The 26,477-nt window shown below is 40.8% G+C and overlaps 1 protein-coding gene across 1 annotated transcript in view; it reads right to left on the reverse strand.

Moving 5' to 3' along the window:
• The window catches only part of hivep3b (HIVEP zinc finger 3b), a 134,052-nt gene extending 108,271 nt beyond the window's left edge, over positions 1–25,781 (reverse strand). Inside the window, exon 1 of the mRNA XM_088327332.1 lies at positions 25,535–25,781. The gene's annotated coding sequence lies outside the window, so the exon portion shown is untranslated. The remainder of the gene's footprint in view (positions 1–25,534) is intronic.
• Between the last annotated feature and the right edge of the window lie 696 nt (positions 25,782–26,477).

The following is a 26,477-nucleotide window of genomic DNA, read 5'->3' on the forward strand; positions in this document are numbered from 1 at the left end:
ACGGAGACAGCATAGGACGAATTTTAGCAATGTTGCGAAGATGGAAGAAAGCTGTTCTAGTAATATTCTTAACGTGTGTTTGAAAGGACAGATCGGGGTCAAATATGACACCTACATTTTTGACTGAGTCACTCTGGGTGATATTACATTTTTCCATGTTCAGAGCAGTTTTTGAGAACAAGTCACGGCATTTAGATGGACCAATAACTAGCATTTCGGTCTTATCAGAGTTATGGCGCAAGAAGTTGAGTGACATCCATTTTTCTGTCTCAGTAAGACAGGCCTCCAAATGTCCACAGTTTAGTGTGGCAGATTCCTCCATTGGAAGATATAGTTGAGTGTCATCTGCGTGGCAATGGAAACTGATATTATACTTGCGAGTAATATCACCTAATGGAAGCATGGAAATGCTGAAAAGAAGGGGGCCAAGTACTGATCCCTGCGGAACACCACAGGTAACACTAAAGGGCTCAGATGTCATTTAACTATATTTAACACAATGTGTCCTATCTGAGAGGTAGGATCTGAACCATAAGAGGACAGTTCCTGAGAGACCAATCAATTTTTCCAATCATTAAGGACTTTCAAAGCCCATTTTTTAGTTTTTCCGGGACCAATAAAAGAAGAAGTCCAGTGTAAATCATGTATTTTGCAGATCCACCAATTATCTGCATTTTACATAAGCCATTTTTAATCCCGCGTGTGCATTTATCTACATACAATTTTTAAATCTTAAATAAATCGAGAAATATATTTGTGGGCCTGAACCCATCAATTATCTGCACTGCTTATCCTCAGTAGGGTTGCAGGGGGTGCTGGATCCCATCCCAGTCAGTGAAGGGCACACAGAGACCGACAACTCACTCGCTCATTCACACCTAGGCACAATTTGGACCGGCCAATTAACCTGACGTGCATGTTTTTTGGAACAAGGGAAGAAACCGGAGGAAACACACGCAAGCACGGGGAGAACATGCAAACTCCACACAGGACGGTTTGATCTCAGGACCTTAGATCTGAACAAGACATGTGTTAATATTTTTGGGACAAATCTCTCACTAAACGTGGTAAAATAACGGTATTATGTAGCTTAAATTTTCAGTTGCAGGAAGTTCTTCCCATTACAATTTACCACCTGGAAAAGCTACCATAATGTTTTGCTGGTCCCATAATAAATGTCCATAATTGATTCGTAAACATTGCACGTATTCATAGTGCCCTGTGCTCTTGGGACAGGGATGAAGATGCTTTCAAGGACAATACCGTATAAACCAATGCCAGCTTCCGTAAATTAAGAGAAAAGAAAAACAATGGCAAAGCAAAGCCTTCAGAGAGGAGTGTCAGCATCATTACAACAAATTCACCCAAGATTCACTCTACAATCCTTGAAAAACAAAATTAAAATGCAAGCATTTTCAAGGATTTCGAGCACCCATACGAACCCCATTTCTGACATCAACTGTACTCAGTCCCAAACAGATTTTTAAGAGGGCCATAAGGAAGATGTGTTGATGGGAATCACAACCAGCCTAAAAGGACTTTCCCAAAAGCCCCCTCTTAGACTCCCGCATGGAAGAAATCCCCTCGCAGTCCTTGGTCCTGCGGGGGACGCCTTCGAGTAAATGCTGAGACAAAGGAAACGTGAGGGAGGAAAGAAGGGGAGGGAGAAACCTCTCCCACGCTCACTCGTGCCTATGCGTGGTCAGAGGATTCACTGTTGCGGGCCGCAATTAGTCAAAGTGTGGCTGCAAAGCTCGTGTAAAAAAGCAGAGAAAATGATGGGTATCAGGGAAAAATCCATCAAGCTGGTCGATGCATCACTGGTCAATACACATTCACACAAATAAACACGCACAAAAACACTAACACGTAGAATTGTGTATCTCCATTTTTCATTGCAGACCACATGTTTTACTTTAGAACAGGGTTCTCGAATGGAGGCACCAGGTAGCCCACTGAGAACACTTGAGTAGCCCACGAAAGGTTCTAAAAATAGCTCAACAGTGATGGTTCGATGTAATTTCATAGTAAATTTGATGTTTTAGTGGTTGACTTGACTGCGAAAATTGCAACATGGTAATAACATAGTAACAACATAGTAATAACAGAGGTTATTGGAGGTTCGATTCCCGGCTCCTCCGTGTTATATGTCGTAGTCAGGGTTGGGTAGGGTTACTTTAACTTGATTACTTTCAATTACTTTTGGATTACTCCAAAACCAAATATGCTAATAAAGGACAAAAGAAACTAAATATTAATGAAATTACTAAATTTTGTCCAGGCTTGGGGAGTAACGGAATACACGGAGCAGCAAAAATGATGTTGGCAAGCTGTTTGGATTTATTTTCATTTCGTTTCTGTCGCATTTTATGTTAGTTTTGCCGGAGATCAAAGAGATCAAAGCCAGGAGAGAAAGCTTACCACGTGTTGTGAGTCATAATTTTATTTATATTTAGTTTGGAGTAATCCAAAAGTAATTGAAAGTAATCAAGTTAAAGTAACCTTACCCAACTCTGGTCGTAGTGTCTTTGGGCAAGATACTGAATCCCTAATGCCCCCGATAAGCAGGTAGACGCCTTGCATAGCTGACTCCCTATTGGTGTGTGAGTGTGTGTGTGAATGGGTGTGAAGCACATTGTAAAGCGCTTTGGGAGGTCTTCATTGACTTGAAAAAAGATATATAAATGCGGACCATTTACCATTTAGAACTGAATATCAAAACAGTAGCCCTTTGCACCAATCAATAACAAAACAAACTCTCAGCTTCAAAATGGCTGCCGACCCCTGTTTCAGAATGTCATCACAGGAAAACACAATTACCGAATGTATTAACAAAAAAATAACCTTTAAGTTTTGGTGCGCGTTATACACAATGTTATTCGTAGCTTCAAAAATTAACGACGTCCATAATCGCAAAACATCGAATGCAACAAGAATCGAACCTGGATCCCGGGGTGAGTGTGCTGAATACTAACCACTGGACCACCGGTGATATGGACTGGTATTTTTCAACATTTTTTGAACCAAGGTACACTTTTATTTATAAAAAAGTTCCGACACACACCGTCTGTCGAAAATGTTTGAAAATGAAGTTATGTCAAATCTTTCACTGTACTACCTCATAAGTAGATAATTAGTATATAAAAAAAAGAAAATTAAACTTAAAATAAAAAAGAATGATGTGCTTTATGTTTTCATTTTTTACAGTGCAATCTTAAACCGCTTTGTTGAACAAATTAACTTTTCATGAGCAGATAATTAGTATATAAAAAGTATATAAAAATCTACTGCCACCTACTGATATGGATGACTATTAAAGTTCCTCGTACGAAGATAGCAAAAATACAGAATAATGGCCTGATGTTTTGGAAAGATAAAATTGTGAAAATTCCAGCGGCGCACTAGACAAGGTCTCACGGCACACTAGCGTGCCCCGGCACACTGGTTGAAAAACACTGATATAGATGACATTAAAAAAAAAAGCATACGATTTGATCTCAACATCAAACTATTTTTACAGAACCAGAGACAAATGTTAGAGAATGGGGAAAACAAAAAAGTTAGCCTGAAAGATATAAATAAACGCAAAAAAGCACGATGGGGTAAACAACTCTGGTGGAACCGATGACACATTGGACTTTAAAAGACATTTTATAAATATATTGTCTATTTTAAATGAATTAATTTAATCATAGCTACATGTGGAGGATGAGGAGAGCCCACCTGCCCCCACCCTCCCTCATCAGATTCTACAGGGGCACCATAGAGAGTATCCTGACCAGCTGTATCTCTGTGTGGTGTGGAGGCTGCAGCGCTTCCGACTGGGGTAGTGTGAGGAGGGTGACGAGGACAGCAGAGAAAATCATCGGGACTTCTCTGCCCTCCATTCAGGACATTGGCCAGAAGCGCTGCCTATCCCAAGCCAAGAACATTATCAGGGACCCCTCTCACCCCCATCATGGACTGTTCACTATGCCAGCCTCTGGGAAGAAGTACTGCAGTGTGCGGTGCAGGACCACCAGGTTCCACAATAGTCTTGTCCCCCTGGCCATTAGACTGTTAAATGGTCAATCAAACACATAGTAAGTCTAAACTGCTGCTAATCTGTACATCTGTTGGTTTTGTTTGACTTTTTTGCACTACTGGCAGTTCTTTATAGCTAGCCACCACTTGCACATCTGTTCTCCTCTGCACTGTCGTACTACAGTGTTATTGTTACTGTACAGTGACTTGTTTACCTGACTGCCCATTTTGCACATCTGGTTAGCTGCTCCTCTTGCACTCTTTGCACGACTGTATAATACTATACATAGCTATAATTATTTAGCATATTATTAGTACTTCAACACTCCAACTCAATACAACATTTTATTTATATCTGTACATTCAAGAAACTGTGCGGGTCAGATGTATCGACATTTCGTTCTGTATACACGTGTACTAGAATGACAATAAAGTAGATCTGAATCTGAATGTGTTCAATATGTTTGTCTGAAAAAGTGAAATAATTATTTTTACCGATTTTGGAATTTGGGGTAAAAATATTACATATTATAAATACAGGAAAGGACACATTAATAATAATAATAATAATTTCCTTTGTATTGTCATTCTTTGTAACAATGTACACAGAACGAAATGTCGATACACCTGACCCGTTGTAGCGAGCCGATGCAGCCGCAGCCAACAGAGGGCGCCGCCATTTTACCAATGTTATAAGTCTTAGGTATGACTCGGCCGAGGCGCGAACCAGCGACCTCCCAGTCTCAAATGTCATCACAGGAAATCTCAATTAGGAATATATTAGATATATACAACAGATTCTTAATACATTGATTAAAGAAAATGCACATTTTACTCTGTAATTAGCAACCGCTTGGATGTCATTTTTAGGTAAGAAATATTTTGCTTAAGTGGCACTAAAGGGACAGTGCGTATCATTAACCACTAGATGTCGTTGTATTGTGTCGTGCAACTGAAAACAAGTGCTAAAAAGCACAGAGGGGAATACAAACTAAGGAGACTGAAAGTGAACAAACCACACCATTATTCAATCTTGTTTTTTTGCCGGGCCTTTTTTAGGTTTTCGGGTACCTGTAGCAGCAAGATGATGGATAATTATGTCGGGGCTCTCTAGGTGAGGCTCATGTTACGTAAAATAAATGAAAATGTCTCGACCAATGACGATGCACATTTATATGATAGTTATTTCTGTTTTTGCTGAATACTTAATTCAGTATTGGGTTGTTGTTTTTTTAAATAATTAAGGTATTTACCATTAGGAGGCGCTAAATGATAAGAACAGCCTTTTCAGTGCTAGCATTGCTAGGCTGCAATAATAAATTGAAATAAGTTCAATAAGACAGAGGTTTTATAAGCGTAAAATAATAGTTTGAAAGTCTCGTTAAAGGGCCAGTGTATATTATTTAGAGCAAGGATGTCAAACAGGCGGCCCGCCGGCCGGATCAAGCCCGTTAAGGGATTGAATCCGGCCCGCAGGACAACGTGCAGAGTAGGCCAAGAGAAAAACAAGCTGCCGATTGGGGCAAGCAGTAGATTGTGTAATATTTCACCACTAGATGACACTGTTTTGTCAAATGCGAACGAAAAGTAGTGCCAAATCGCAGCAAATCGCAACTGAATGAAGGTTTTTTTTTGTACCACTAAGAGACACAAAAATATTACACGCCGTCCCTTTAGAAGCTGTACTTTAAACAATCCATCTTTTTTTAAACCTTGTCCTCGAAATAACGTTTCCCGACCATATATCCAAATACTGTTGTCCGGTGTAGCACGATAACAAGCGTCGCCGTTCTGACCAAGCCCTTCTCTTACATGCCTGCGGTGAACGAATACAAAAGCTTACAATCACACAATTACACAACACTCGCCACTGTGGAAAGTCAACACGCGTTTAAAATAAGCCCGATTTTGATACACAAGGGAGATTCTCATTTCAAGACAGGGTTGAATCTGGCCCGTGAGACAACGCTCAGAGTAGCGCAAGAGAGAAACGAGCTGCAGGTTGAAATATGTCCACTTGTTGTTGCCAAAGAAAGGTGCCTTTCACAAAGACGCTGTACTTGTATATCTCTCCCTCTCTCTCAATTTCTGTCTCTCTGTCTTTCCTCCCTTTTTCTCTCTCTCTCACTCTGTCTCTCTCCTTCCTCCCTTTCTCCCTCTCTCTCTCTCTTTCCCTATTTTCTCTCACTGTTTCTCTCTCTTTCCTCCCTTTTTCTCTCACTCTCTCTGTCTCTCTTTCTCTCTCTTCCTCCATTTTCTCTCACTCTCTCTTTCATTTTTCCTCTTTGTATCTTTTTCCATGTGTGTCATTTTACCTTCTTTTGCTCTCTCTTCCTATTTTCCCTCTCTCTCTTATCTCCCTTTTCTCTCACTCTCTCTCTCTCTCTCTCTCTCTCAATTTCCGTCTCTCTCTCTTTCCTCCCTTTTTCTGTCATTCTCACTCTCTGTCTCTCTCTTTCCTCCCTTTCTCTCTCCATTTTCTCTCACTCTGTTTCTCGTTCCTCCCTTTCTCTCACTCTCTCTGTCTCTCTCTCTCTCTTCCTCCATTTTCTCTCACTCTCTCTTTCTTTGTTCCTCTTTGTATCATTCTCTCTGTGGGTCATTTTACCTTCTTTTGCTCTCTCTTCCTATTTTCCCTCTCTCCTCCCTTTTCTCTCACTCTCTCTCTCTTTACTCCCTTTTTCTCTCATTCTCACTCTGTCTCTCTCTTTCCTCCCTTTCTCTCTCTCCATTTTCTCTCACTCTGTTTCTCTCTCGTTCCTCCCTTTTCTCTCACTCTCTCTGTCTCTCTCTCTCTTCCTCCATTTTCTCTCACTCTCTCTCTCTCTCTTTCTTTGTTCCTCTTTGTATCTTTCTCTCTGTGGGTCATTTTACCTTCTTTTGCTCTCTCTTCCTATTTTACCTCTCTCTTTCCTCCCTTTTCTCTCACTCTCTCTCTCTTTCCTCCCTTTTCTCTCATTCTCACTCTCTGTCACTCTTTCCTCCCTTTTTCTCTCATTCTCACTCTCTGTCTCTCTCTTTCCTCCCTTTCTCTCTCTCCATTTTCTCTCACTCTGTTTCTCTCTCGTTCCTCCCTTTTCTCTCACTCTCTCTGTCTCTCTCTCTCTTCCTCCATTTTCTCTCACTCTCTCTCTCTCTCTTTCTTTGTTCCTCTTTGTATCTTTCTCTCTGTGGGTCATTTTACCTTCTTTTGCTCTCTCTTCCTATTTTCCCTCTCTCTCTTTCCTCCCTTGTTCACTCACTCTTTCTCTCTCTCTCTTTCCTCCCTTTCTCTCTCGCTCTCTCCGTTTTCTCTCACTCTCTGTCTCTCTCTCTCTTACTTCCCTTTTTCTCTCACTCTCTCTCTCTCAATTTCTGTCTCTCTCTTTCCTCCCTTTCTCTCTCTCTCTCTCTCTCTCTCTCCATTTTCTGTCACTCTGTTTCTCTCTCGTTCCTCCTTTTTTCTCTCACTCTCTGTCTCTCTTTCTTTCTTCATCTTTGTCTCTTTCGCTCTGTCTTTTTACCTCCTTTTGCTCTTTCTTCCTTTTTTCCCTTTCTCTTTTCGCTCTGTCTCTCTCTTACTTTCCCGTTCTCTCTTTCTCCCCCTCTCTCTTTCTCTCCATCTCAACACTCCCCACTGCGTTTGAAATAAGCCCGCTTTTGATACATAAGGGAGATTCTAATTTCAAGACAGACATATTGTGTGCTGGTGAAAATACCGCAAAGCAACAATTTCCCTGGCTGATCGACTTATACGGAGCACCGGACAAAAGCCAACTTTCCCATTTTGCAAAAGCGCGCATACAGGTAATGATTAACCTTCAGGAAGGGACGGAATCTATGAGTCACTGTTTTCGGGCAGAACCCGCATTGCCCGTCTGCTTGTCCAGCCGACATTACGTAACCGAGTCGGGCAAATTTGAGGAAGCGCCCTGCAGACTTACGAGCGCAAATAGTGTTTACGCAGCCTGCCCCTGTTTCGCTCGAGGTCAGGACCGGCGCACGCTGACCCCAATCATGCAAATGTGAATGTAATGTAGGTCAAATTTAGGAAAACAGTTGGAATAGGAACACACAGGACTGGCGTTAATTCACATGTGTCAAACTCCCGGCCCGCAGGCCACGTCCGGCCCGCCGTGTATTCAAATCCGGCCCGCGAGACCATTTTACATTACTGTTATTAATGGCCCGTCAATATGAACAACGCCGTCTCATCCCTGGACATCCTATTCTGATGTTTTAGTCACAGTACCTATTACTTCATATATGACGTATACTATACTATATACCAGGGGTCTGGAACCTATGGCTCGCGAGCCAGATATGGCTCTTTCTATGAGTACTTAGGGCTCAGAGACAAATTTAATTGCATGCAAATTTTCTCCATCTCGTTCAAAACTTGATCAAAGCTGAATTGCAAAATCGTACTTTTCAGAATATATAGGGCACGTTTTCACAACAATTTACAGTCAAGGTGTCACACAAAAAAAACTCGTTTTGGCTGTACAACGCTGAAGAATCCTTTATATAAAAGCTCACTATATAATCTGTGTTCAGATACTTTTTGATGAATCCACGGAACAAATTATAAATACGCCAAAACACCGGAAGAGAACTTAAAGTTATTTGATTGGGTGAATGGGAGGGATGGGTGGAGCTATGCAAAAAGTGCAAGCACTCCCTCCCAACCCTCGCCCTACTCCGTCTGCGCCAAAGGTAAGCACATCAGGCTCCCTGTTCTCAGAATGTTGTGACGTTTTTACAAAATAATTTGTGTAGCATTTTCTTATTTCTACTTTTGACAGGAGTTATATTAAGGAGAGCAAAATCTTTTGGGATATTTAAGGTTTTTAATATATACATTGACATAGGAGCAAAATAATTTGAATGTTATTTTAATGTTAAGTTGTTTAAGTTAAATTCTAAGTTGTATCATTTTAACAAGATATTTTTATTTACAGCAAAATAATAAATACTTTATAAGTGATTTAAGGTTTAAATTTAATATTCTTATCTGTTTTTATTCATATTTATGTTCCAAAAAAATTTAGTTTAAGTGTGTTCAATAAATGTTTATCCTGGTTGGCCCGCAACCTTAAGTGTGTTATGAAATTTGGCCCCTTGTGCAATTGAGTTTGACATCCCTTCTTTAATTGAATCTTAAGTGTACAAGCAGGTTTTAATTAGTCACGGAAAACGGATAGTACGCAATGGCTAATTGGGTTTCTCAAAATAGATTGCACATTGCACAAAGAAACACACACGCCATCAAAAAGACAATTGTGCAGGATTGTATTTTGCTCTCTCTTTTTGGTCTCTCAGGAACCGTCCTCTTATGGTTCAGATCCTACCTCTCAGATAGGACGCACAGTGTTAAATTTGGTGAAATGACATCTGAGCCCTTTAGTGTTACCTGTGGTGTTCCACAGGGATCAGTACTTGGCCCCCTTCTTTTCAGCATTTACATGCTTCCATTAGGTGATATTATTCGCAAGTATAATATCAGTTTCCATTGCTACGCAGATGACACTCAACTATATCTTCCGATGGAGGAATCTGCCACACTAAACTAGGGAAATTTGGAGGCCTGCCTCACTGAGATAAAAGAAGGGATGTCACTCTACCTCTTGCGCCTTAACTCTAAAAAGACCGAAATATTAGTCATTGGTTCAGCTAAATGCCGTGACTCTTTCTCAAAAACTGCTGTGAACATTGATAAATGTCACATCACACAGTAACTCAGTTAAAAATTTAGGTGTCATATTTGACCCCGATCTGTCCCTTCAAACACACGTGAAGAATATTACTAGAACAGCTTTTTTCCATCTACGCAATATTGCTAAAATTCGTCCTATGCTGTCTCGGTCAAATGCGGAGATCATAATTCACGCGTTTGTTACTTCCCGTCTAGATTACTGTAATGCACTACTCTCCGGTCTCCCGAAGTCCAAAAATAACAAAGTATTCTTATTTTGGTGATTTGGTGTTTTTTATTTTGATTGATGTCAAAAAATATAAGCTATAAAACCAAAGTGTGTTCTAAGCAGAGCATTCCACAGCTCTGGGGTCCGAATGGAGAATGCTCTTGAACCTGCGGATCTCTTCTTGGCTCTTGGGATCACTAGTAGACCAGCATTTACCGAGCGAAGGCTCCAAGCAAGAGCATAGGGGGAAATTATATCTGAAAGATGTGAGGGGGCAAGTGGACACCCTCACTACTGCGATTTAGGCTCAATTCCCAATGCAAACATTGTTATGCGATTTTAGTCAGCCATATTTATTAACTGATTAATCATTGCATTTTTATAAACATGTTATCTCTAACTGTAGTCTCATTTGAATGCGCCTTATAGTCCGGTACCCCTTTTGAAAAAAATGCAAATGACTACTTTTTTTTTTGGGGGGGGGGGTCACTTTATAATCCCAGTGGGCCTAATAGCGTGGAAGATACTATAATTCCTGTGATTTTAAGCAGTTTCACACTAAACTTTAGGCATTAATCCAATTCTATTTTAGAGGTGGGGTACGTAGTCTGAGGTGTCCTTAAAGAGTTTAAAATTAAATGTTTTCTTCTATTAAGTATGTGTTAACAATGCCTAACTGAGTTCAAAAGCCTTTATATTTACCGTAAATTCTGGACTATAAGCCGCTACTTTTTCCCCAAACTTTAAACCCTGCGGCTTATTCAGTGATGCGGCCCATTTATGTAATTTTTCTAACGGCTGCCAGTGGCGCTCGAGTACAAAAGCTAAGATTTAGACCGGTGGAATATATGCGCCGAGGAAGACTGCAACTTCTTGGCTTGACTAGCGGCGAGAAATCTTTCACTAAAACTGGCTGCATACGAAAGGCAACTTTTTCGCAAGTCTGCCAGTGGATCCTGACAGCGTGGGGCAGCATCAAAAAATCCACCATCACCAACGGGTTCCGAAAAGCCGGTCTGCTGCGAGTGAGGCTGCGGGAGCGTGGGACGACGACTGTTTCTTTCCGACACTGAGGAAGACGACTTTGATGGCTTCAGTTCTAAGGAGGAAGATGAGGACGGTTTACCGTGATTTTTACAAGTACGGTATGGTTTTTTTAACAGACCCGTTTACTGTGTTGCGAGCGGGTGTTGCTAGCGTGTTGCTACCATTAACTGCCCGGATGAAAGCTATATTATTATTAATAAAGCTTTGAAAACTCTCTCGGTGTACCATCTTTCTTTGTAAATATGTGTAACCATGTATAATATGTATTTGCAACTGTATATTTTTGTAATGAATTTATTTGTATTAATTTTGGACACTTATTTGATATGTTTTGGAAGGGCGAATTAAAAAGAAGGGGCGTAACAAACGCGGGCTGACGGGAAGTGGGGACCGGTAAAGGTGAGTGTTTGTGGACACGGTGGACAATAGTGGATATATATTTTTCCCACCCTTACCTTTGGAAATATACACTTTTTTCTTTGGATTACTTTCAACGGGACCCGGACTCTGCCGGTATGCATCAAACCTTAAGTACCGGAATCATTTTCCGTTAATTTTGCCGGCTGTGATTTTTGGACTGTGAATTTCAATGAAGGATATTCAGTTACTATCGCGAGACTTAAAAGTCGGGTCTGGGTTAATTTTGTGTTAGTGTTATGTGGGCGCATGCGGCTTATATACAGGTGCGGCTTGTGTAAGTACAAAATCGGTTTTCCACTTAAAATGTGCTAGGTGCGGCTTATAATCAGGTCGCCCTATAGTCCGGGATTTACGGTAGTTTTTACAACAAGCACCAAAGCGGGAATGGGGAGGATTCTGGTTTTATATTGGATTATTCGGAATAAAAATGCCCGTTTTCAAAAAATATATAATGCCAATGTGAAGAAAATAGAAACATTGCAGAGAACATTAAAACGTCATCCCCCCCAAAAACATTTCTGCAGTAAAAATATGAAAAGCTGTTATTTATAGGTCCCCCCGTATACGGATATTCCAAAAACATATATTTTGTCCACCCCAAGGTTGAAAAAACCCGCCATTTACGCACCAATGGCAATTTAAACAAACGTCTGGACCGCATGTAAACATACATCTATTCTCGAATGCTCTTTAAGCCTGTCGCGAGACGGTTCTTCCTGGAGGACAACCGCGCTTCAAAAGTCAAATAGCTGAAACAATTTTACGGACAGTGCCACATATTGTTTCTGTGCACCCCCCACAAGTCAAACGCCTTTGAGATGGCAGCATTTTTTGCACAACACATCAGGTTACCTCGTGTGAACTCGCTGCTGCAGGCATCACAGGGACACCACTGTACACGACTGCTTTTCCTTTTTTTGGAATGTCCTTGCATAAGAAGGAGAAGCCTTACAAACAATCCAGAAATATGGTTACCCTTATAGCAGTGTCCGAAATAATGTCTGCCCGGACGCCCGGGGCGCCATCTTTTACGTCGGGCGTAAGACTTACAAAACGTCTCTACCAATAAAACGCTTTATTCCGATTTCGAAATCTTCTTTCGTTTTGGAAATTTCGGAATTTCGGTTCGTTTGGCAATTTGCATACTCGGCAGCCAATCAGAAGCCTGCATCGAATAACTCCGTGCTTCCGGACTCACCCGGGGTTTCCAAGGTCGTGCATTTGTACAGTGGGACCTCGCTACTTCGCGGTTCCTCGTTCGCGGGTTCAGAGCGTTGCGGGTCTAAAAAAAATAATAATAATAAAATAAAATAATGAAAAAAATAATAATAATTATTATTATTTCGGGCAGCACGGCAGCGCAGTGGTTAGCGCGTGTGCGTCACAGTTCTGAGGTCGTGGAAACCTCCTGCGTGGGTTCAAATCCAGCTACCGGCCTTACTGTGTGGAGTTTGTATGTTCTCCCCGTGCTTGCGTGGGTTTCCTCCGGGCACTCCGGTTTCCTCCCATATTCCAAAAACATGCATTTCAGGTGAATTGGCCGGTCCAAATTGTCCCTAGGTGTGACTGAGCCAGTGAGTTGTCTGTCCCCGTGTGCCCTGCGATTGGCTGGCAACCAGTTCAGGGTGTCCCCTGCCCACTGCCCGGAGATGGCTGGGATGGGCTCCAGCCCCCCCGCGACCCTAATAAGGATAAACGGTACGGCTGATGAGATGAGATAATTATTTCTTTCTGTATTTATTTTTTTAAGCATTTTTGAAGGAGCGTCACTACTTCGTGGTTCCACGTTCGCGGGTTCAGAGCTTCGCAGGTCCAAAAATAATAATAATTTTAAAAAAAAGAAAATATATATATATTTTTTTTTTTAAAGCATTTTTGAAGGGGCGTCGCTACTTCGCGGGTATTCACTTTTGGCGGCTGGTTTTGGTCCCCATTAACTGCGATAATCGAGGGATTACTGTATATCATTTTCCAAAGTAGACGCACAGAAAACACAAGAAAAATGGAGAAGTGGTTAGGAAATGTTAAGATTTGTCAATTTAATAGCGCTCTTACTCGTGGTATTGCGGTAAGACGTTTTTCATTGTGTGACGTCATTACACACGCACCATTTTTCGTTTTGCTAATTGTTGATTGCCATGTTGTATTAAATGGAGCTGTGTTCTTGTTTGCTTGCTTTTGAGGAATAAATATGCTTAAAAGCTAAACCACAATGTCCTGCTTATCTTCTCACGCATGAGGAAACTGCTCACTCTTACATATCCTTACCAGGAATCGAGCCAAAACCTCAGCCCCAGAAGAAATATTCAAAAGAAGCTAACAAAATTACTGACGCTACGAAACGTAAACGTACATTTAAAGCATCGTGGAAAGAGGAGTTCACGTGGCTTGTAGCAGACGACACAACGCAAACCTTGCATGAATGAAAATGAGTAAATACAGGTACATACTGATGCCAGATGGAAAACAGCGTCATATCCATGCAATGAATGTTATAAGTAGATTTATAATAAACTTAATTTTAAAGTATTGTTCTATTATATTCTGAATATCAATCCTTAATACTTTGCAACAATGGTTTTTTTTACAACTAGTCGTCTTATTGCGTTTCAAGTTGTGAAAAATGGGGCAGGCAACTTTCTGACTGGGCAGGCAACTTTTCAGAGTTTTCTGCCCTGGTATCCGCTAACTTTTTGGCATGAGTTTTAGACACTGCTAATAACCAACCTGGCATTGCTTGAATTCTAACTGGATATAATACTATAGCTTAATGATGTTCATTTTTTTTCAATGACTTTAGTCGTACACCTCGGCCAGCGCACAGCAGCAAATTCCCAAGAGGACGTTTCCACTCAGAGTTACCCAGCTCCACTTTATAGTGATTACAGAGGCGATTATTTTGGTCCATTTTTAATTTAAGGCAACCCATTTCCCTGACCTGAGTGTATAACAAATGTCCACCTGCAGTATACTATAAACACAAATTGGTACTATGATAGGCTAGGGGGCTGTAACGGAAGAATCACGGAGAAAAGATAAGGAAAATAACCCCCTGTCCACTGCTTCTTATCAACAGACATTTTCAGCCCTAAATTGAAGAAAAACCTAAGCCAGAAATACAACAGGACAGGCTTGACTTTCAGCAAGAGCGTCAATGGCGATAGAAAAGAACTTCTTGATGGAGCTGAAGCGCACAGATATATCTGTACGACAGAAAACTTACCGTAAATTCCGGACTATAGAGCGCACCTGATTATAAGCCGCACCCACCACATTTCGGGAGGAAAACCGATTTTGTACATACACAAGCCGCACCTGTATATTAGCCGCATGCGCCCACATTGAGAAAATGCAACACAAACACAAAATTAACCCATACCTGACAAAGTCCAAAAATCACAGCCGGCAAAATGAACGGAAAATGATACCGGTACTTAAGGTTTAATGCAGACCTGCAGAGTCCGGGTGCCCGTTGAAAGTAATCCAAGGAAAAAAGTGTATATTTCCAAAGCTAAGGGTGGGAAAAATATATATCCACTATTGTCGGCCCTGCCACAAACACGTCTCACCTTTACTCCACTTCCCGTCAGCCCGCGTTTGCCCCGACCCTTCTTTCTCATTTGCTCGTGCAAAACATATCGGAATAAGTTTCTAAAATAAATACATTACAAAAATATACAGTTGCAAATACATATTATACATGGTTACACATATTTACAAAGAAAGACGGTACACCGAGAGAGTTTTCAAAGCTATAATAATAATATTGTAACTTTCATCCCAAACCGTGCCTGTGAAGGGTAGCAAAACGCTACTAGAAACACGCTCGTGACACAGTAAACGGGCCTGTTAAAATAAAAACATATCGTACATGTTTAAACCACGGTAAACCGTCCTCATCTTCCTCCTTATAGCGGACGTCATCAAAGTCGTCTTCAGTATGGGAAAGAGACTTTGTCATATAGACGTTGTCCCACGCTCCCTTATTCAAAAACACCCTAGCAACACGCTCGCAAAGTAAAGTTTACGTGCAGTAGCTCTGTTTTCTTCTTTATCGGACTGCTCGATTGCGTTTAGCTTGAAAGTTGCGTCATGTGCCTTTCTTTTTGCAATTTGCATGATGAGGATATGTCTACGCTAATTTCATTTGTGCACAAGCTAAGATGTTGCAGTCTTCCTCGGCGCATATATTCCACCGGTCTAAATCTTATCTTTTGTACTCGAGCGCCGCTGGCAGCCGTTAGAAAAATTACATAAATTGGCCGCATCACTAAATAAGCCGCAGGGTTGAAAGTTTGGGGGAAAGTAGCGGCTTATAGTCCGGAATTTACGGTAATATCTTCTTGAGGAAAGTAGCTCAGGAGGTAGAGCGATCGTTTTAGGATTAAGGATCCCAGTTCGAATCCCGGCTTGTCCGTGTTACATGTCGAAGTGTCCTTGGGTAAGACACTGAACCCCCAATACCCCCAATAAGCAGGTTAGCGCCTTACATGGCTGCACAGATCACGGCCGCTATTGGGAAATGTGAAGCACATTGTAAAGCGCTTTGGGAAGTCATTGACTTGAAAAGCGCTATATAAATGCAGATCATTTCAGATCATTTCAAAAGAGGATGGATTATGAGCACATATACAAAGGATTTTTGGTGAGTAAACGGTAGCTATATTTCTAAATAATGTTGCAATTTGATGAGGTTATTATTGATGCTTTTTATATGTGTCACAAAATAGTTATTGACGATTGAATTGATTGAGGAGTAGCACTACTGAAGGCCGAGGTGAGAAATGTACGGGCTGCCACCACTGTTAAATAATTTGTGGACAAAAGGCCAAAATTTGGAAGTAGAATCGTAAAGTACCGTAAATTCCGGACTATAAGCCGCTACTTTTTTCCCTAACTTTCAACCCTGCGGCTTATAGAGTGATGCGGCCAATTTATGTAACTTTTTTAACGGCCGCTCGCGGCGCTCGAGTGTTGCTACCATTAACTGCCCTGTCAAAGCTATATTATTATTATTATTAAAGCTTTGAAAACTCTCTCGGTGTACCGTCTTTCTTTGTAAATATGTGTAACCCATGTATAATATGTATTTGCAAGTGTATATTTTTGTAATGTATTTATTTGTATTTATTTTAGACACTTATTCTGATGTGTTTTGCACGGATGAACGAAAAATGAGGGGCGGAACAAACGCGGGGACCGCTAAAGTTGAGGGACAGACAAGGAAAGAAGAGGGGGTAACAAGTTAGTTAAAGAAAAAGGAGTTGCGAGGGTAAATGTGTTCATCTGATATATTTTTCCCACCCTTACCTTTGGAAATATACACTTTTTCCCTTGGATTACTTTCAACGGGACCCGGACTCTGCAGGTCTGCATCAAACCTTAAGTACCGGTATCATTTTCCGTTCATTTTGCCGGCTGTGATTTTTGGACTGTGGACTTAAATGAAGGACATTTAGTCTCAATCGCGGGACTCGAAGTCAGGTTTGGGCTAATTTTGTGTTTGTGTTACATGTTTAAATGTGGGCGCATGCGGCTTAAATACAGGTGCGGCTTGTGTATGTACAAAATCGGTTTTCCTCTTAAAAAGTGGTGGGTGCGGCTTATAATCAGGTGCGCTCTATAGTCCGGTATTTACGGTTCTTATGGACAGTATTCATAATCGACAATAATCTCGGGTGTTTCAGTTATCTGCTCGATTACGCTGTCAAAAATTATCCTCCCTCCGCTAAAAAAAAACCTCACTGAGCCTCCTTGGGCCCCTGCTGCGTTAGCGCCTTTCCTGAGCCGACACCACAAGTGGTCTCCATCCAGACGAGAGCGACGCACCGTGAGCTTGCTGCTTTGTGCTGATTCAATAAGAAATAATTGCATATTGGCCTTTCGCCACTCATCCCCCCCTTCACCACTGTGGCCTGATACTGTACTGTATTTTCTTGCAGACGTTTACAGAGCCGAGCTGGGGTTGTGTACGCCACATCAGTGCCCCCAAGACAGGCTTTAACACAAAAATGCTTCCAACTGCAAGCTGCTGCCTTTCGAGAAATACAAAAACCTGGGATGATCACTGAAATTACAGACCAAAGTAGCCATGACTATAAATTGACTAATAAGACCAACAAAATCGTTTTACCCCCCAAAAAAGGATATATGATAGTATGAGTGGAGTCCCTACCTTGAAAGGTTGTTAAGTACCGTAAATTCCGGACTATAAGCCGCTACTTTTTCCCAAACGTTCAACCCTGCGGCTTATTCAGTGATGCGGCCAATTTATGTAATTTTCCTAACGGCCGCCAGCGGCGCTCGAGTACAAAAGGTAAGATTTAGACCGGTGGAATATATGCGCCGAGGAAGACTGCAACTTCTTAGCTTGAGCACAAATTGAATTAGCGTAGACATATCCTCATCATGCAAAAAGCAAAAAGAAAGGCACATGACGCAACTTTCAAGCTAAACGCAATCGAGCAGTCCGATAAAGAAGGAAACAGAGCTACTGCACGTAAACTTTACTTTGCGAGCATGTTGCCTGCGTGTTTTTGAATAAGAGAGCGTGGGACGACGTCTAAATGACAAAGTCTCTTTCCCATACTGAAAAAAGACGACTCTGATGACGTCAGTTATAAGGAGGAAGATGAGGACGGTTTACCGTGGCTTCTACATGTACGGTGTGTTTTTTTTTAACATACCTATTCACTATGTTGCGAGCGTGTTGCTAGTAGCGTTTTGCTACCCTTCACAGGCACAGTTTGGGGTGAAAGTTATAAAATTATTATTAAAGCTTTGAAAACTCTCTCGGTGTACCGTCTTTCTTTTACAAAGAATAATAATAATAATATGACTTTCATCCCAAACCGTGCCTTTGAAAGGCACCAACACGCTAGTAGGATCACGCTCGCAGTGCATCAAACGTGCCTGTCAAAAAAAAAGCATCCCGTAATTGTGAAATTCACGGTAGATTGTCTTCAACTTCCTCCTCATAACTATCGCCATCAAGGGCGTCTTCCTCATTATCGGAACGTACCTTTACTTAAAATACAATGTATGCATAAACTTAGAGGTTGCAGTCTTTCATGGCGCACATATTCTACTGGTCTTAATCTTACCTTTTATACTCCCGCGCCGCTGGTGGCCGTTAGAAAAATGACATAAATTGGCCGCTTCACTGAATAAGCCGCAGGGCTGAACATTTGGGAAAAAAGTAGCAGCTTATAGTTCGGAAGCTACGGTAGACTGAATGATAAAGCAGAACACTGAAAAACAAAGCTAAGAATTTGGAGAGGACATTCTTTTACTTTTACATTATTTCGCCTTATAAAAGAAAGTCTGAAACCGGCCCCAGAGCCAAACTGAGTTTGATGTCCCTGCAGTAGTCGTTAGCAAAAACTCGCAGGAGCTAAGCAGAGGGAAACAAGCTGTGGGAGCCCAAATTAAAGAACTGAGCGGTAAGCGGAAATCAACCCATTGATTCCAAACTGCCACAGAAGGCCAACTACGAAGTACTTTTTTAGGCATGAAAATGGGTCGGTGGTTAAAAAGGTGTGGAGGACTGTAAAACCTAGCAAATTATGAGTACGTTTATTATCTTGGCTGAATTTAGCTTCAAGTCGCTTGCATGAAAGCAGGTTAAATTTGACTTGGCTCAGTTACTGTGGTGAATATTCTCTACAGCCAGGGTTGGGTAGGGTTACTTTAACTTGATTACTTTCAATTACTTTTGGATTACTCCAATACCAAATATGCTAATAAAAGACAAAAGAAACTAAATATGAATAAAATGACATTTTGTGCAGGCTTGGGGAGTAACGAAATACACGGAACGGCAAAAATGATGTTGGCAAGCTGTTGGGATTTATTTTCATTTTGTTTCTGTCGCATTTTATGTTCGTTTTGCCGGAGATCAAAGAGATCAAAGTCAGGAGAGGAAGCTTACCACGTGTTGTGAGTCATAATTGTATTCATATTTTGTTTCTTTTGTCTTTTTTAGCATATTTGGTATTGGAGTAATCCAAAAGTAATTGAAAGTAATCAAGTTAAAGTAACCCTACCCAACCCCGTCTACAGCTAACTTGCTCCTAATCGGGCTATAACAACTAGGCTAAGATTATCCCTAGAGATACATCTGACACTTCTACTGTCTCATGTGTGAAAAATTACTACAAGTATTTAAAATATTTCACATTTATGTGAGAGTTCCTTAATTTGTGCTGATTATTAAAATCAATAGAAGTTTATTTTAATGTGTTTTTTACCACTCTGGCGGCACTTAATAATACATGAACAAAAGCATGAAATTTAGATTTAAAAAAATCCATATACTGAATACAACGTATAACAATTATGTGCAAATGTGGGTATTGGTGAACAATATAACCTGATATAAATATCATATATTTATATATTTCTGAAATAAATAATGAATTAAAACACCATAAAATGATAATACATAAGGGTCAATTCAACGTTAAGAAATGGTGTTGTTCAATTTTTCTTGCCCAGGACCATGTGTACACTTAGGCACAGGGTTGGGTAGGGTTACTTTAACTTGATTACTTTCAACTACTTTTGGATTACTCCAATACCAAATATGCTAATAAAAGACAAAAGAAACTAAATATGAATAAAATGATGACTCACAACACGTGGTAAGCTTCCTCTCCTGGCTTTGATCTCTCTGATCTCCGGCAAAACTAACATAAAATGCGACAGAAACAAAATGAAAATCAATCCTAACAGCTTGCCAACATCATTTTTGCCGTTCCATGTATTCCGTTACTCCCCAAGCCTGCACAAAATTTAGTCATTTTATTCATATTAAGTTTATTTTGTCTTTTATTAGCTTATTTGGTATTGGAGTAATCCAAAAGTAATTGAAAGTAATCAAGTTAAAGTAACCCTACCCAACCCTGCTTAGGCAGGTGTAAAGCGGATATTAAAATTCTATATAATATAGTACAGACTCTGCCCTACTTACGAGCGAGGGGTCCCGGACGATCGTTCTTAAGTTGAATTTGTCCACAAGTTGCTTCAGCTCTATATTTGTATGTTTAAGGTTTATATAAGTATGTTTAGGGCTTGTATAAGTAACCTGTATTGTTTTGTACTAAAAACTAAACATTTCATAGAATAATATGCTCTATAAAAGGTAATAATAAGTTGAGTTTAACTTACTTTTGGAAGATGCACTTCAAGAGTTAGGCTACTTCCTCCTCCGTGGTAAAAAGTGGCAGAAATAATCGTTCTGACCATTTTCTCAACCGCATCAAGCTTTCTTATTCCACTTAGATTTCAAAAGAAACCGCTCGCCTCTTCTTTACACTTTACACCAAACATATTGAATAGATGCACAAGATATTAAACAATAAAAATGTCAAAGTTCTTAGCGCCCTAAAGATACAGTATACGTAGTACTGTATGTTTACATAGAAACTAGGAAGTAGAAGTTGGATTTCTTCTTCGGGGTGGGTGCTGGGTGACCTCCCACCCGCGCCGGTAGCAGCGAAAAGAAGCACGACAGTACTGTCCTGTACTTGGAAAAAGGTGCACACAATACAAAATCTAACTTATAACAATGTCCGGATATTTTTCGACATCCCGAAAAAAATGATCGTAACTACCATTTTACGTAGGTCGAATAGTCGTAAGTGAACTTCGAAAGCCTCTGAAAGAACTCTGAAACATATATCCGGTACAACCCTACTGAATTCCTACAAATGTTTAAGAGAGGATGGGAAAGTTGAAAACAAAACTGAAAAAGTGTGGACACCCTCAGATACATTTAGGTCCTTACACTCAAATGTTATCAATCAAATTATATTTCCAGATTCTGCATTAATCACATTAGTAGCTCAGAAGGTAGAGCGCTCGTCTTGGGATCAAGGGATCCCAGTTCGAATCCCGGCTCGTCCGTGTTACATGTCGAAGTGTCCTTGGGTAAGACACTGAACCCCTAATACCCCCAATAAGCAGGTTAGCGTCTTACATAGCTGCACGGCCGCTATTGGGAAATGTGAAGCACACTGTAAAGCGCTTTGGGAAGTCATTGACTTGAAAAACGCTTTATAAATTCAGATCATTTCATTTCATTCTAAGTGCAATTTATATCATATATAAAGGAGGAACTAAAGCACCTTAAAAACATGCGTCCCCTAGAGATTCAAGATACTCGCAGACAGCACCAAACAGCAAAATATCGCCAGATCATGACAAGGCCTCCAACACAATTCAGAGTAGGAACACTTTTCTTATCTTTGCACGCTTCATTCTTGCGTCTGCAGGCATAGAGATGATGTGACTTGCCAAAATGTTCCGGTCTCACCTTATCTGTCCAAAGGACATTCTCCCTCGACTTTTGTGGTTAGTCAATTTCTTGAGGAGCAAGAATATTACATGAAATCTGCTTCTGTTTAACTCATTATTAATTTTTTTACCCATTTTCTTCATTTGTGAATAAATATACATGTAGACATCTACAGTCCAAATTGTCCCAAGGTGTGACAGAGCGACTGAATTGTCTGTCCCAGTGTGGCCTGCGACTGGCTGGCAACCAGTTCAGGGTGTCCCCTGCCCACTGCCCGAAGATAGCTGGCATGGGCTCCAGCAACCCCCGTGACCCTACTGAGGATAAGTGGTGCAGATAATGAATGGATGGGGAGTCATCCATGCTAGGCAGCGGTCTGGCGTGGAAAAACAGGAAGCCAGAGACCGACGAGATCGATTCCAATTGCCCGAGTTGATATCTTACATATAGGGTTGGACAGACAGGGATTGATAATGAAACAGGATCTCGAAAATAAACGGGACAAACAAAACGGGAACCAAAGCCGGAGAGAGTAATAAACAGGACAAAAATAGACGGGAACGAAACTGGAAATCGATATTAAACAAGACAAAAATGAACGGGAACAATACCGGACTGGAAATGCCAACAGGAAAACGGGACCGAGTCAGAACCCACGTATTGCGGGGCAGAGTTTCGTTGACGGACTGACAGAGAGAGAGCGCACTGAGCTGAAGAAGACTGAAAGCCAATCTGTTAACGAGCCGCACGGGCGGGGCCAATTGGGCGCCATGGCAACCGTGACAAAAAAATCTTGAGGGAGTACCCTCAAACCTGCCTTTTTGTTATACCTTCTGCTTGGTACTGCTAGTAAGACACTGGCTTGTGTCCAGTTGAGGCAGCATTATTATTATTATTTATTTTTAATCTATCTACCTATACCTACCTACCTATCCATCTGCCTATCTGCCCATCATCATATCTATCATGTTTTTGTCTGTCTGTCTCTTGCATTATATCTGTGATATATGTGTCTGTGTCTGCCTATGTCTGACACTTGAATGAAAGGTCTGGGTTATAACAGTTGATCCGGGAGATCTACCCATTTTCTTCATTTGTGAATAAATATACATGAAAACATCTACATGTATTTCTTTATATTTCTTTTAAATAAATTCATCAAATTGGTTTTGAAACATTCACAGTTACAGCCAAAACAATATTAGGTCCCTGTTTTATTCTCTAAATTTAATTTGGTTTTATTGTATTACTGTAGTTTTAATTTAGTAGTATTTTTTGCAGTAGTATTGTGGCAGTGTTTTTATAGTAGTCTTTCTGCAGCAGTATTTCAGTAGTAGTATTTCTGTAAATCTGTAGTATTTTTTTAGTATTTCTTTCATAATATTTCTGTTGTAGTATCTATGTATTTTAGTATTACTGTAGTGGTGTTTTTGTAATATTCCTGTGGAGCCTGTGGAGGTTTTTTTCGACTATTTCTGTGTAGTATTTTTTTGTATTTCAGGTAGGCAACAAAACAAACAAATTAATAAACAAATAAATAACTGAAAATTATGAGTTCGTAGTACAGTATATAACAGTGACATGCAGTCAGAGGAGGCAGGTGAGGAAGTGCCTCACCTGTCATAATGGATATGGAAAGTTAAAACAATATTCAAAAGGTTATATTTATTCAATTTTAATGTTGTCATTTAACTAATTAGTTGTCGGATTATCTTTACAAAATGATGATTTTTTTTTTACATTCTGAGCATTGTTTTGACAATTACTAAGGAGGAGGAACAGAAATATGTTAAAAAAAAAATGGAAAAATTAACTGTGTAACTTGGTTTACATAGAATCCAAATGCCAAATATCATTATATACATATAAATATATATATATATATATATATATATATAGTAAAAAAAAGCCAAAATAGTAAAAAAAAAAAAAAAAAAAAAGAAAATGTTAGCTCGATAGCATGCAAAAACATGTAAAAAGCTAGGTAGATAGCTTGCTAAATAACTAAAAATGTACGAAGATAGCTAGCTAAAAAAATACACATTTTTTGCCTATTCGCTAAGTTTTTTGTACCACTAGGAGGCAGTAAATATTACACTAGGTATTTTGTTGTAGTTGTTGTGCACTGTATAGCCCTTTGAGACTTTTTGTGATAAAGGGCTATCAAATAAATCTGACTCGACTTGACTTAAAATATTTCTGTGCTGAGTATCTACAGAAGCAGAGTGAGGCACGCAATTCTCTTGCCTCATGGCAGAGGGCGAGAGTGAGAACAAGAATTCTGATACGGAGCACACCTTAGCCCCAAATAATAGAATTAGTGATAGTATTAGCAAGCTAACAGCAATTCAAGCCATCCAATTTTTTTCTCGTTGCATGGACTTTTTTTCAAAATGGAAGATTATCTATCAATTGATTACAACCTATAACAAGCTGCAGAGTGAGGCACGCAATTCTCTTGCCTCATGCCTTGATATTGAGACCAAGGATTCTGATTTGGCGCACACCCCATCTCCAAACAATAGAAATTGTGATAGTATTAGCAATCTAACAGCAACTCAAGCCATGCCGTCATTTTTTCCACGGTGTATTTACATTTTAGGAATGAGTAGAGAGGTGTTTGTTGGTGATGGGAATGAATGGAGAGGTGTTGTAAAAGGATAGTGGGGTTGTTTGGACATGTTCTAAGGGATGGGCAGGGCACCCGTATGATGCGGCAGGGGTAAACCAGCGAAAGCTGTAGGGCCCTGCTGTTGAACAGAAGAGTGTGTTGTGTAGATAGATAGTATTTACGTTTTCTTCATTATGAATCTATTGATGATTATATTCAAACGGAGCAGCATTTACAAGGTGAGGTAAGACAATAAAACGTTTTTTATCCAAGCTGCAGTGTAAATATTGCATTATTTGCAAGCAAATGGTAAATCTGACTGTGCCTCGACATACCTCACTGTTTTATGATTCCATTTAACAAGCAGAAGATCCATCCATCCATCATCTGCACCGCTTATCCTCAGTAGGGTCACGGGGGTGCTGGAGCCCATCCCAGCTATATTCGTGTAGTGGGCAGGGGACAGCCTGAACTGGTTGCCAGCCAGTCGCAGGGCACACAGGGACAGACAATTTGCTCGCTCATTCACACCTAGGGACATGCATGTTTTTGGAATGTGGGAGGAAACCCACGCAAGCACGGAGAGAACATGCAAACTCCACACAGGAGGTTCGATCTCATGACCTCAGAACTGTGCCGCACAAGCGCTAACCACTGCCCCACCGTGCTGCCAAGCAGAACATAGTAAACAATAAAAGTTGACCTGACTATCAGGAATCCACCTGTTCTGTGGACAAATGTTCCTCCTCAGAAAGAAACTCGTGTATAGGACGCACATCTCTCTTAAATCAATAAAAATAATCCAGAGAGAATCCAAGTGAAACAATAGGGGGAAAACCTAACACTCGGTGACTTGTAAAGCAAAAGTATGATGTCATCAACTGAATATGTGCCATGTGTAACAACAAACAAGTTCGCCATCAAACAAATTAAAGCCACTGTTGCTTTCTCGTCCATTTGAGATGATTTCATTTCAAAATGGTGCCAAGATAGAGGTGGAATCAGTTTAGCTCATGAAAACAACTGCGGTGCCCGTCTTGCCTCTTCTTCACAATATCCCCATTTCTTTTCTTTTTTGACATCGCCTTCCGTGTAAAACAACGAGCGAGGCAACTTCACGTCACGTTGCCCGCGTGTGGGAAGCGTCAACTCGCCACCTCAACCAGCTGTCACGACCGCCACAAAAGCCGCACACTCTTACACAAAAGCCGCGTTAAAGACGTTGATATTTACCAGCTTGCTACTGTACGCGCGCTGCGGCCATTTATCCGGTGGCGAGCGGGCTAGCGCCCCGCATTTCCTGGATTGTGATGCACCGGATGGAGCCGCTCTCCGAGCCCGCGGGGTCCTCGGAAGGGAGGGAGGTTTCCAGGGGGAGTCAGGGGGGCTTCCCGCTACGGTGTCAGAGCGGACGGCGGGTCCACGTTGAGCTGACGGCCACAACAAAAGCGCATCGGGCAGGGCAACCACTGCGCGGCTACGAGGCTCCGCACCACCCCGCACGGCAGGTCCGCTCAGCACCGCCCCCCTCGCGGTCTCCTCCAGTGGGTTTGCCCGTTCCCGCCCACCTCATGCATATTCATTAGGAGGAGCTGCCAGTGGCGGGAGGAACCCTTTCCGATTTTACTGTAGGGTTTTCTCTATGTACTGTACAGTTTTTTATATCTGTGTACAGTATCTAACTGTATGTGTATATATGTGACTGTCTATGTGCCTATTTATTAACGTGTCTATCTGTCTGTCTGTCTGTCTATGTATACATGTGACTATTTGCCTATTTATTAACGTGTCTATCTATCTGTCTGTCTGTCTATGTATACATGTGACTGTTTGTGTCTATTTATCAACGTGTCTATCTATCTGTCTGTCTGTCTATGTATATATGTGACTGTCTATGTGCCTATTTATTAACGTATCTATCTGTCTATGTATACATGTGACTGTCTATGTGCCCATTTATTAACGTGTCTATCTACCTGTCTGTCTGTCTATGTATGCATATATGTGACTGTCTATGTGTCGATTTATCAACGTGTCTGTCTGTCTGTGTATATATGTGACTGTCTATGTGTCCATCTATTTATCAACGTGTCTATTTGTCTGTCTGTCTATGTATACATGTGACTGTCTATCTGTCTATTTATCAACATGTCTATCTATCTGTCTGTCTGTCTAT

This window comes from Urocampus carinirostris, chromosome 2, assembly GCF_059441175.1.
Source record: "Urocampus carinirostris isolate Australia breed hairy pipefish chromosome 2, RoL_Ucar_1.0, whole genome shotgun sequence".
NCBI classification, from domain to species: Eukaryota; Metazoa; Chordata; class Actinopteri; order Syngnathiformes; family Syngnathidae; genus Urocampus; species Urocampus carinirostris.